Raw genomic sequence first — 11,519 nt, 5'->3', positions numbered from 1 at the left:
CTGGAAATTGGTGAAGATGTTAAGGATAAGAAGCCGATAATGTGTTGTTATTTAATCTTTTTTTTTTTTCTTGCTATAAACAACAGCGACCATGGCATTTGTAATATGATTGCACAATCATGGTTTTCCTGAACAGCGTATTTGAAACTTCTTCTCGAGGTCCATCAGTGAAATTCAGCTGAAACTTTTCTAAAATGTTTCTTAGATTATCCTGATTAAATGTTACTTTTTTGAGTCAGTCTAAAATCCAAGATGGCCGCTATGACCGCCATCTTCAACGCCAAAACATCTTCTCAAGTTTCACTAGTTGAATTTAACTCAAAGTTGAAACTGAAATAATTTTGTGATGGTTCTGACCAAGTGTTGGTTTTTGTTTTTGTTTCGCGTCTTACAGAAATTCAAGATGGCCGTCAGGATTGTCAACATACATTATTGCACAATTGCAATTGTTGTCGGCTCCATTATACTACATGTACTATTGAATACTCTATGTAAGAGCTCTATTAGATTGACGAGGTACACATGTACTTTTGTCAAGTTTGATTGACGGGGTACTTTTGTCGAGTTGGATTGACTGAGTACCAGTGACTTGTCCGAACCGCTGTAGTCTTGGATTAACTGATCACGTGAATATACGGACAAGCCATACCCCTATCAGGGACCATACCCTGTCGAACAGTTGGAGTGATCACGGTTTACCGCAAGAAATAATATCCTTATTCTGTGTTGTCCTGTATGTGAATTAGTTACCAAAGCGCCGGTAAAATCATTTTACTGTATTTTTGGTATTGGCGAATTATTTATACGAAGCATACCATCTACTTGTATTTAGTTGGGTTAAATTTCAGTCTATCTTGTGACGGAGATCTGTAAGACGCCATACATTTCGAGATGAAGACACATCAAGCAGTCGAACACAATACCTTCAAGCCGCCTTACACTTCTAAAAACGTGTATTAGCGATTTTGACGTCAATTTGAATTAATATCAGGAATAATGTACAATATACGTAAATGGAGATAATTATGGAAAAGAAAAGACATAATTGGCATGGATCTTAGCTAGAAATGAATGTTCCAACTGGATATGAAGTTGACAGACCAAACGTTTCGCCGGTACTAGATGGCATGTTTTATGAGCGATTTGGATGCTTGGTACGAAGTCGGTATAATTAACATTAAAAGGTTTACACAGGCTTACCATTCTGATAAACAGGATAATACTACGTGGTGACCGAGTGGTTAAGGTGTCCCGACACTTTAACACTATCCCTCCACCTCTGGGTTGCGAGTTCGAAACCTACATTTGTACGTGGGGCAGTTGCCAGGTACTGACCGTAGGCTGGTGGTTTTTCTCCGGGTACTCCGGCTTTACTCCACCTCCAAAACCTGGCACGTCCTTAAATGACCCTGGCTGTTAATAGGACGTTAAACAAAAAAAACAAAAAACAAAAAAAGCATAATACTACATTGTATTTCCTACTTAAAAACAAATGTGATGGCCATGCTTAGCGTAGAATAAATATAAAAAAAAAATACCTCCGTAACTAGGCCTTGAGTAACAATAGTGCGACAGTAATTTTATTTTAAGTACTATAGGCTCCAATACTTATCTTCAAATGGTGCGACAGTAAGTTTGCTATATATTTTCTAGGTTTAACGACACAGGCTGTGCAGAATGATTTACAATCATTGATCGGTAATGTTCTGGATAAATACCTGGTTAAGACACAAAAATCCAACATGCACAATTTTGTGATTACGTAGATATGTATAATTTGCGCGTTACATTATGGTTTTCCCATCATTAAAGACTTTGTCTTATTAATTGCTTGTTAAAATGAGTATAATCGTATCTAGGAAAACGGAGCCATGCTATAACATTATCACGCAAGCCCCGCTATTGGTGTTACATCATTAGACGGTTATACGAAGGAAAATGCTGTGTGCATTGTCAAAAATGAGGATCACATTTAGCGTAAAACAGGAATCTAGACAGACTGAGGGCAGTTTGCAAAATGGTGTCCTGAAGGAGGAATTCGGCGATGTTTTCACGGATTATTGTGTTTTGGATGTAACAATTTGTATTGAGTGACACGGTAGGTTAAAGATGTTTTTTCTTGACGACGGTCGTTTATTGTATGTGCCGTGTCAGTTTTAAACGGTTTTAGTCGATTGAAATGAATGGGGTGGAGTTTCGATTGTGGCGGAGTTGCCAATGTTGTACTTTCCAAAGACCCTGACATATCTATTATTCAAATTAACATTTTTCTGCAAGTACCTGTGGGCACAAGTGCACAAGCCCGATATATGTTCAAAGTCTCGAATAGATCAGTTGGCTGTTTTGTAGTAACAGTTAGAAAAATGTCGCAAATATTTTATATCAATTAAACGTCAAAAATGATAAATGAAACCTCGAAAAGAGGAAAAGGTACAACTAGGGCACTAGCCTGGTATGGTATATGTTTGTTTGTTTGTTGGTTGGTTTGTCTGGTGTTAGCTTTATCGCCCCGTGGACAACCAGAGTCATTCTCAGGTGGAGTCTCCTTGTAGTAGTTGGTGACAACCTCACTGAACAGGGGCCGCGGTGGCCGAGTGGTTAAGGTGTCCCGACACTTTATCACTAGCCCTCCACCTCTGGGTTGCGAGTTCGAAACCTACGCGGGGCAGTTGCCAAGGTACTGACCGTAGGCCGGTGGTTTTTTCTCCGGGTACTCCGGCTTTCCTCCACCTCCAAAACCTGACACGTCCTTAAATGACCCTGGCTGTTAATAGGACGTTAAGCAAAAACAAACCAAACCAACCAACCTCACTGAACAACATACAGGGCTGTCGCTTGGCACCAAAAGCAATTGGGGTAAAATGTCTAGCCCATGGACATAACCACGACAGTACAGACCAGCCCGTTTCTCAGCTTCCAGGGAAACACAAACTGACACCGGTAGGGAACGTCAGCCCACGCAACTCAGATCTTCACCTCAAGTTTTTATTGACCGAAAGCCCTAAGGCCTATAGGTATACAAGATATATAACATTAAACAGTATATGCAATACAGATGTGTACAAGAGAGTGTTACATTCATGTACATGAAAATTGTTCGATATATAATTATCTACACTAATAAATTTTGTCTTTTGATAGCCAAGTATAGATATTTACCTAAATTTGGCAACTCTCTAACATTATTAACAGATAAGAGTTGGATTAATTTAAAACCAGATGGTCTTTTGTAGTAATATTGTTTTATATATTTTACCCTCAGATCTGTTTATAATGGACACATCAAAATAAAATGAAACTCATCCTCGATGTCACCCAAATCACAATTGTTACAGGTTCTATTTCTTCGAGTAATATTATTATGTCTACCTATTTCTATATTTGATTTGTGTGAGGATGTTCTAAACTTAGTGTACACAGTGGCTATCTATCAGATATCGATATATAATCTACCTTTCGACGAACTAGATATCTTTGTTAACATGTTTTGTTTTGTAACATCGGTCAATCTCTGCTCTATGATTTTAAAAGCATAGTCTACTGGTAAGTTAGAATCAAACATATACTCGATACCTAAAGCGGCTAATTCATTCTTAATGTCACATATCCACACGTAATTCTCATTTACCATTTCATCAAGACATGTTTTCAATACCAAATTATCCAATTGTTTCAACTTCAACCAATATTTGAACACTCTTAATTTTCTAATAATAATTAATGGTAATCTACCCAATTCATAGTCAACCAAAGTCATTGCATGTTGATTTAGGCACCATAAGTATTTTTTTACAGAATTTCAAATGTACGCTTTCGACATCCGGTGCTTTATGGAATCCCCATATTTCCGATGCATAATATAAAATACTATTTACATATTACGAATCAAAAATGGAACAATAAGTTTCTACATTCAAGCAATGATTTCTTAGAGAAGTTGTCAATGAAAATAAAGCTTTTCTGCCTTGTTCTGCAAAATGTTTTTGTGTTTTGTAAAACTTCCTATTGTAGTTGAACAGCATACCCAAGTATTTAAAACAGTCAATAATTTCTATATTGTCATTATTATATTTCCATGACTCATTATTTCTTATTTGTCCACAATTTCTAAACACCATGATTTTAGTTTTATCAACATTGACCTCCAGATTCCATTTTCTGGTATATTCATATAAAGAATCCAACATACTTTGTAAATCTTCTGGGCGGTTAGCAAATAAAGCCATGTCGTCGGCATACATTAGCAAGAAAAGATTAAGCATCTTTAATTCAATACTTGGACAATTGTCAATAATAACGTTTATTTCAAAATAATTTACAAACAAACAAAATAACACAGGTGATAATATTTCCCCCTATAAGAATCCGGTATAATTAGGGAAGCACTGACTTAATTGGCCATTGTATTTTACACATGATTTGACATTTTCGTATAAAGAAGATAGAATTTTCAGAAAATTCCCACGTATTCCCTGGTTTATCAATTTACCCCACAATTTGCTCCTATTTGTAAAATCAAAAGCTTTTTTAAAATCTAAGTTTCCGTAACTTCTTAATAATGAGGGTTTGTAAAACAAATTTGGCATCAATAGTTGAACTACCTTTTCTAAAACCAGATTGCGTATCAGTTAGAATACCATTTTCTTTTTCCCATTCCATAATTCTACGATTCAAAACAGATGTAAACAGTTTACCAAAACAACTCACAAGTGATATACCCCGATAATTATTAGTATCGTTGACACAGACTTTCTTAAATACTGGCACTATACATGCTTGTGACCAGGATTCAGGGGGAAACCCAGATCTAAAAATAGCATTGAACAGCTGTTCCAAATATGGCAATAAAATTTCCTTTTCTCGCACGAATACTTCATTAATTATCAAGTCTTCACCACAGCTTCTATCAAATCTCAATTCATCTACAGCTTTATAATTTCTTGTGCTGTGATATAGCTATCAAGATCGTCATACACAGGTTCTATATCAACATCAGGTACATCAGCAACATACTCATTAGTATTATCCCTAAGATCACTAAAATATTCATAAAAGTCATATATCGTCAGTGCGGATTTAGCTCTGTTTGATCCCCTTTTCTTAAATATATTGTAAAATTTGCTAGGGTTATTTTTTTTCATGAGCAATAACACATCACCTTCATGACGTTTATATTAAGTTTACGTTCCAATAATTTGTAATTACGTTCGGCAGTAATCAGGATAGTGTGATTCTGATCTGACTTATCTCAACCTGAGGTTACGTGGCCAGCACTTTAACAGACAGAGTTGCAATCCGTAAACGGTCGCAATCAGCTCTTTTTGTAGTTCTATGATAACATAAAAATGAAATCTCGCAAAAAGCAGAAAACTACAGGTACTAGCCTTATTCGTGTGCAATTTTTTGTAGAGAGCAGTTGTACAGTTTTAGCTGGAACCCGGAAAATATCCATAGCATTTAAGTTTGTTTCCATGGTCACGAAGAATGTGCAAATATATTTTTTCACCTATAGCAAATGGCAACTAGGGCAGTTGAATGATATGGGTATAAAGTTTCGTAGAGATCAGTGGAACAGTTTTTAATTGCATCCCGAAAAAGGTCTAGAACAATAGATTCTGTACCTCTGGCTGTATATTTTCAATGTTTCGACAAAAGCAAAAGGCGCAACTAGGGCACTTGCCTGATATATGTACAAAAGTTTTTAGAGATATGTGTACGGACGGCGTTCAATTTACGTTTCTCCGCAAACGCATTTCGCAGGGGATTAAAAACCAACGTATTTGGCAAGTAGACAACGAAAGCAACGATTATATGTCCTTAACCACAGGGACTTGAGAATTAGTCACAGTCTACATGTAGTTGGCCCTCCCCTAGTGTGTATAGCACACTTTGAGACGTTTTGGGGGCTATATTAACTGTAAGTAATTTTCAAGTCCCTGTGATACGCACTAGGGAATGTCCAAATACATGTAGACTGTGACTAATTCTTAAGTCCCTGTGATACAAACTAGAGAAGGTCCAAATACATGTAGACTGTAACAAATTACCAGGTCCCTGTGTCCTAAACTGGAAAGGCAAACGGAAGTACATCAAGTGTCTTTTAGATAACACCACCATTGAAACGTTTATATTGACTGTATTTTACATTGCGCCATCAGACCTCTCAAAATGTCATTTGTGGTGACAATCGCGAAAATGAGTGCTCGATTTCAGGAAGTGAGGTTTGAGAAAAACGTTGGGAAAGGTCTTGATGATGAATTGCGATTCCCACAAACTCATCGACTGACGCGTCTTCAATACTCCCATCTATTGAAAAGCTGCATTTGTTCGTAGGAGAATTTATTGATTTATTTGAGCTTTTAATTAGAAATAGTTTTACGCTAACCAAACCATAATTTGTGACATAAAACCGCTTGACTTTGTGCATCCATGCGTAAAACAACAGATAACACGTCCTTGTGAGTTTAAAAACCATTCCTATCTCTGGCGCGTTCGATTGCCTCCTCTCTGAAAAGACCACTATCTCGGCGCGTTCGAATGCGTCCTTTCTATTTGATCAATCTTCGAATGTTTTCCATTGCGACGTTGAATTCTATCATGGCCATTATGGTCTGGTTTTCATTAAAAATGAATACGAGTGTCTGGCCATCATGGTGTTGAGCGAGATCGGGGACAAAGAACGGGTTGCAGCTTGGGGAATTACAAACTGCACATCTATCTACTCTATACGTAAAAAGCAATATGCCGCTTGCTGTAGGCTTGGGTCAGTAAACTCTCACGAATTGGATTAAATAATCATCTGTGTTCAAATGTACATCCAAATAACCTACATATTTACAGTGGATTGTTTCTAAACGTTGTTTACACGGGTTAGTATTATAGGTGAATCGGTACATTGAGTTTTTGTAACAAAGGACTTGATTTTTTTTTTTTTTTTTTTTTTGCGTGTGTTATGCATAACAGTTTCATGTTTTCGATAATGGATATTAATAAAACTTCACCAAAACTACCACTGGGAGATGGGTATTCCATTTTTTCAAATCGGTGTACAATAGTAGGGATACGGAACAAGAAAGGGACCTCATTTTCAGCTTTTTCTATTGAAGAAACACTAAATCAAAATGGTGTTGGCGGCCGATAACTTTAGTAAGCGGACAGATATATTACAGCAAACTTTAGATCCAGCAAGAGAAGGATCAAGGTTTGTAATTGTATATATTAGAACATTCTGCCGTATAACTTTAACGTTTATTACCAAAACGAATTCACATTTCCTGAATCATGCGCCTTGGTCAAAAGAGCAACTCTGATAAAAACAAAAATGGAGAGCCTAGCCCCCTCCATCAATGGTCAAAGTGAATCTTGTGATAACCGTGTCACTAGTACAATCTGTCTAAGTACCTCGTGTCCTTACAGGATAGTCAAAATGTCTTAAGATAACAATATTTCTGTTGTCAGTAGACAGAACATATTCATGACATATGGCTTTTGGAAGATTTTGTTAAAGTGAGGCTCTAGATTACCCATAAACACCTATTAGATCATAGGACATACCAAAACAGTACGCGCGCACGTGATTTGCTGTATGGATTCGTTCACGTCCAATCACAAGATTGGAACGACCTGTTGATATACGCTTGACGTGTAATGCCGTTATAAACCCATTAGTATATTACATACAGTCATATGATTCATGGTGCACGTGCTTTTCATCAACCTACGGGGAACCTCTCGAGGAAAGGGCTTGTATAAAGGCGGCGAAAGTCTTAACTAAAGATTTTTCGAAAGAAAATCAATATATGTATTGCTCCTTGCGAACCGTAACGGTAATTGAATCACATATATAGTGTTGTTCCGCCCTGTATATAACAGTAATTGGATCCAATTTCAAATTTATTGTTTCGATATGTTCTCAGGGGAATAAACAGTTTCAATTCAGCCCATTTCTCCGTGTTAAGGGCATCAAATACGACATTTTATACTCACGATTTTCATTGGAGAGTGAACTTGTGTTACTCCTTTTGAAATATGTACAATGTATATACATTTGTATGTGCGGCATTATAGTTGGGTGTTAGATTGTGACAACAGTAAGCCTCGCCCAGAAATCTTTCTAAAAAATTAAGGATCGGCGGCAAATTGAGGTAACCGAGAATTTAACAGTGTTGTTTATCAGAATAGAACGACTTTTAGGTCTTAATGAAAAAGATTAACAACATGTAGCGAAAATATCATAGAATTGTGTCATTTCTGTGGTGATTTACATAATGACCGTATATCACATATATAGTACTCCATTGTACAAAAACTGAAAGAGACACGATCTATGGTGTCTTATTAGTGCTGTTTTTGATATAGAATTTAGCGTGTTCTTACATTCCATATCGGAATATAACTAAATTCATGTACTACTTAGGGGTAGCCTTCCCTACAGATTAAGTCCATCTGATCATGTTATCTTTGTGCTGCATAGTGATATTTTTGTTGACAAAATGTTGCTGTTGTATCAGCACTAATATTGAAATACATGTATGACATGAAATGTTCTTACAAGAGCCGCGCCGAATTCATTACTGTATATTTTATTATTTTTCTCCTTAGTTCGTGTGTGTTAATGCGTGTGAAAGCCTGAGAGGACTTTGCTGGTAGGGCTCTCCCCAACCCTTGGGAACCTCAGGTTTCCCATGCATTATAATAATTTTGTATTATTTGTTACTTACGTGGCCTTTCTTTCTGTTGTTATTTCACTATTTCAAAATGTATTAACTTATCACTTCATCTCCGTCATTAACGGATGTGTTTATGTTCATTCAATTACCAATTGATGATACTTTATTTGTATTTTGATAACAATGTATATTTCTTTTTGTAACTCTTCAATTTGGAGGAAATAAAGAAATAATAATAATGATTTTTTTTGTACGTAAATACCACATGAAAGGCGAACACTCGCCATTTTGTATGTGAATATCACATGAAACGCGAACACGTCCCTCTGTATGTAAATACCACATGAAACGCGAACACGCCCCTCTGTATGTAAATACCACATGAAACGCGAACACACCCCTCTGTATGTAAATACCACATGAAACGCGAACACGCCCCTCTGTATGTAAATACCACATGAAACGCGAACATACACACACGCACACTCACTTATTTGCTTTAATACCCAATGAAATGCGAACACGCCTTAATGTATGTTTAAACCACATCAAACGCGAACACACATTTCTCTACGTTTTATAATGTTCGTAAACATCATTAATCTGATAAACATCATTGTCCTTGAAATAAAAAGAACGATATTATGACAAATTATGTGTGACATCTTCAAAATGTTTGAACGTGTTTTTGTGATAGTTGTGATAATAATCCAATTCCCTCTGACTCAAGACCAATCCCTGTTATAAATTGTGGATAAGCTATGTTTGGTTTGGTTTGTATTGTTTAACGTCCTAATAAAATCAATTGTCATTTAAGGACAGTCTCCCCTGTGTGGGTTTGGTTTGTATTGTTTAACGTCCTATCAAATCTATGGTCATTTAAGGTTATGCTACATAATTATACGATTACGGCCAACACGTACCACCACACAATGTCGTTTTCTGGTACATTTATCTTTAAAGTTTTTTTTGTTTTTTTTGTTGTTGTTGTTGTTTTGTTTTGTTTTTTAAATCTGCACGCGTCTTATTCTATACGGCATGACCTACAGTTATCTATATAAACAGTTTTTTTGTCGATACGTATTTGTGTGTATCAAACTTGCCAATTCGGCCATGATTTATGAGGACTGTCCGTCGGAGGCTGTCGAACGCTGCCCGATTGACGTGACCCGCGACCAATATTCCTATCAATCTTTCCACAGATATGCACAAGCTTTTAATTGAAATGGACCAGCGTTTGACAGGCATGGAAAAAAATCTGCATTATACTCTCTGTGTGGGCCTAGAATTGATCACGGTGAGTCGGGTTAATTTAGAATGTATGTTGAATCGATGTATTCCAATAGACTTTATTAAAGTGGTATGTTGAGCCGACCACATACCACTTGAAAGATCACTCACGCATTGATAGATAAGGGAGTATCAATTTTCTATCGAGTGTAATAGCAAGTTATATTCATCTCATTAACGATGGCGTTTTGTGGAAAGTGGATCATTAATTTAAAAACGTTATAAATCGTATTAAAGTAAATATTGTTTATTTTACAACAATTGCGGAACACGCTACATGGACTTATATTAATCACACTTGTTGACTCGGATGGAAGCACACGAAAGTAGTTCTTACTGTGGGAGGAAACCGGAGTAGCTGGACAAAGCGCACGTGATCGGCAAGGTGAGCCCTACCTTTTCACGTCCGATCCGGATATGGAATGTGCCACCCGACCACCCGCTTTGTATTAATTCCGTTCGTGTGCGTGTGCGTGTGCGTGTGTGTGTGCGTATGCGTTTGTTGTTGGGTTTTTTTTTTGGGGGGGGGGGGGGGGGGGGGGCGTCGGTTTTGTTGGTGTAGTAAGTGCATATTCGACATTAAAATTAACAATGTGTTGTTTTTCTTTCCAAGAAGGGACTAAGTGATAAACAATTCTCTTTGTTTGCTTGTTGCACCGGGCGGTTGTTTTTGGGTAAGAATTGGGATACTTGAAATTAGACTATTTGCAAAATCATACCGTATTATATGGTGTTCCGTTAGGGCCAAATTCCCAATACCGCTCCTTCGACCTAAACGCGAAGGAGCGAAATCACGATTGTGACGGAGTGAAAAAACGATGGCGAAGGAGCGAAGTTCCATCGGGCGTACGAGATTACAAGTGATATGTTGGGGGTGCGGTCAGCAGACTCGTTGACAACATTTATGTCGCGATTAGAAACAAAATAAATGTTCATGATTCATTAAGATTAGGTGTTCAACACAAGCCAGCAGACCGTGACGTGCCTGTGACGTCATTAATGCGGTCAACGTATCGGTCTTATAATGTCAGAGTTTATTTCATATAAGCAAATACATATGCAGTAACTTACCGGGGAACGTTAAACTTGCATACATTGTATGGTGAGGACTAACACTAGCATATACTGAAAAGAAATCTCTGGTTTTATAATTTACTATTTTACCTTCTTTCGCTTCTATCCATTTAACCCGTCTTTGGTAAACAGCCATGATAGTAAACAACAATATAGTAAACAGAAATAATAGTAAAAAATGTAAACAACAACAATAAAAAAACCACCAATAGGAATAAACACCAATAATAGAAAACAACATTAATATTAAACAAACAAAGGAGTAAACAACAACAATAAACAACCACAATAGTAAACAACAACAATAAACAACCACAATAGTAAACAACAACAATAAACAACGTCAAGAGTAAACAACAACGATAGTAAAACAATCATAGTAGTAAACAGAAATAATAATAAACAACAATGAAAGTTAACAACAATAAAATTAAACAACAATAACAGTAAACAACAATAACAGTAAACAACAATAATAGTTAACAA

Source organism: Pecten maximus, chromosome 9 (genome assembly GCF_902652985.1).
Source record: "Pecten maximus chromosome 9, xPecMax1.1, whole genome shotgun sequence".
Classification (NCBI taxonomy): domain Eukaryota; kingdom Metazoa; phylum Mollusca; class Bivalvia; order Pectinida; family Pectinidae; genus Pecten; species Pecten maximus.
This window is presented reverse-complemented; position numbering follows the sequence as displayed.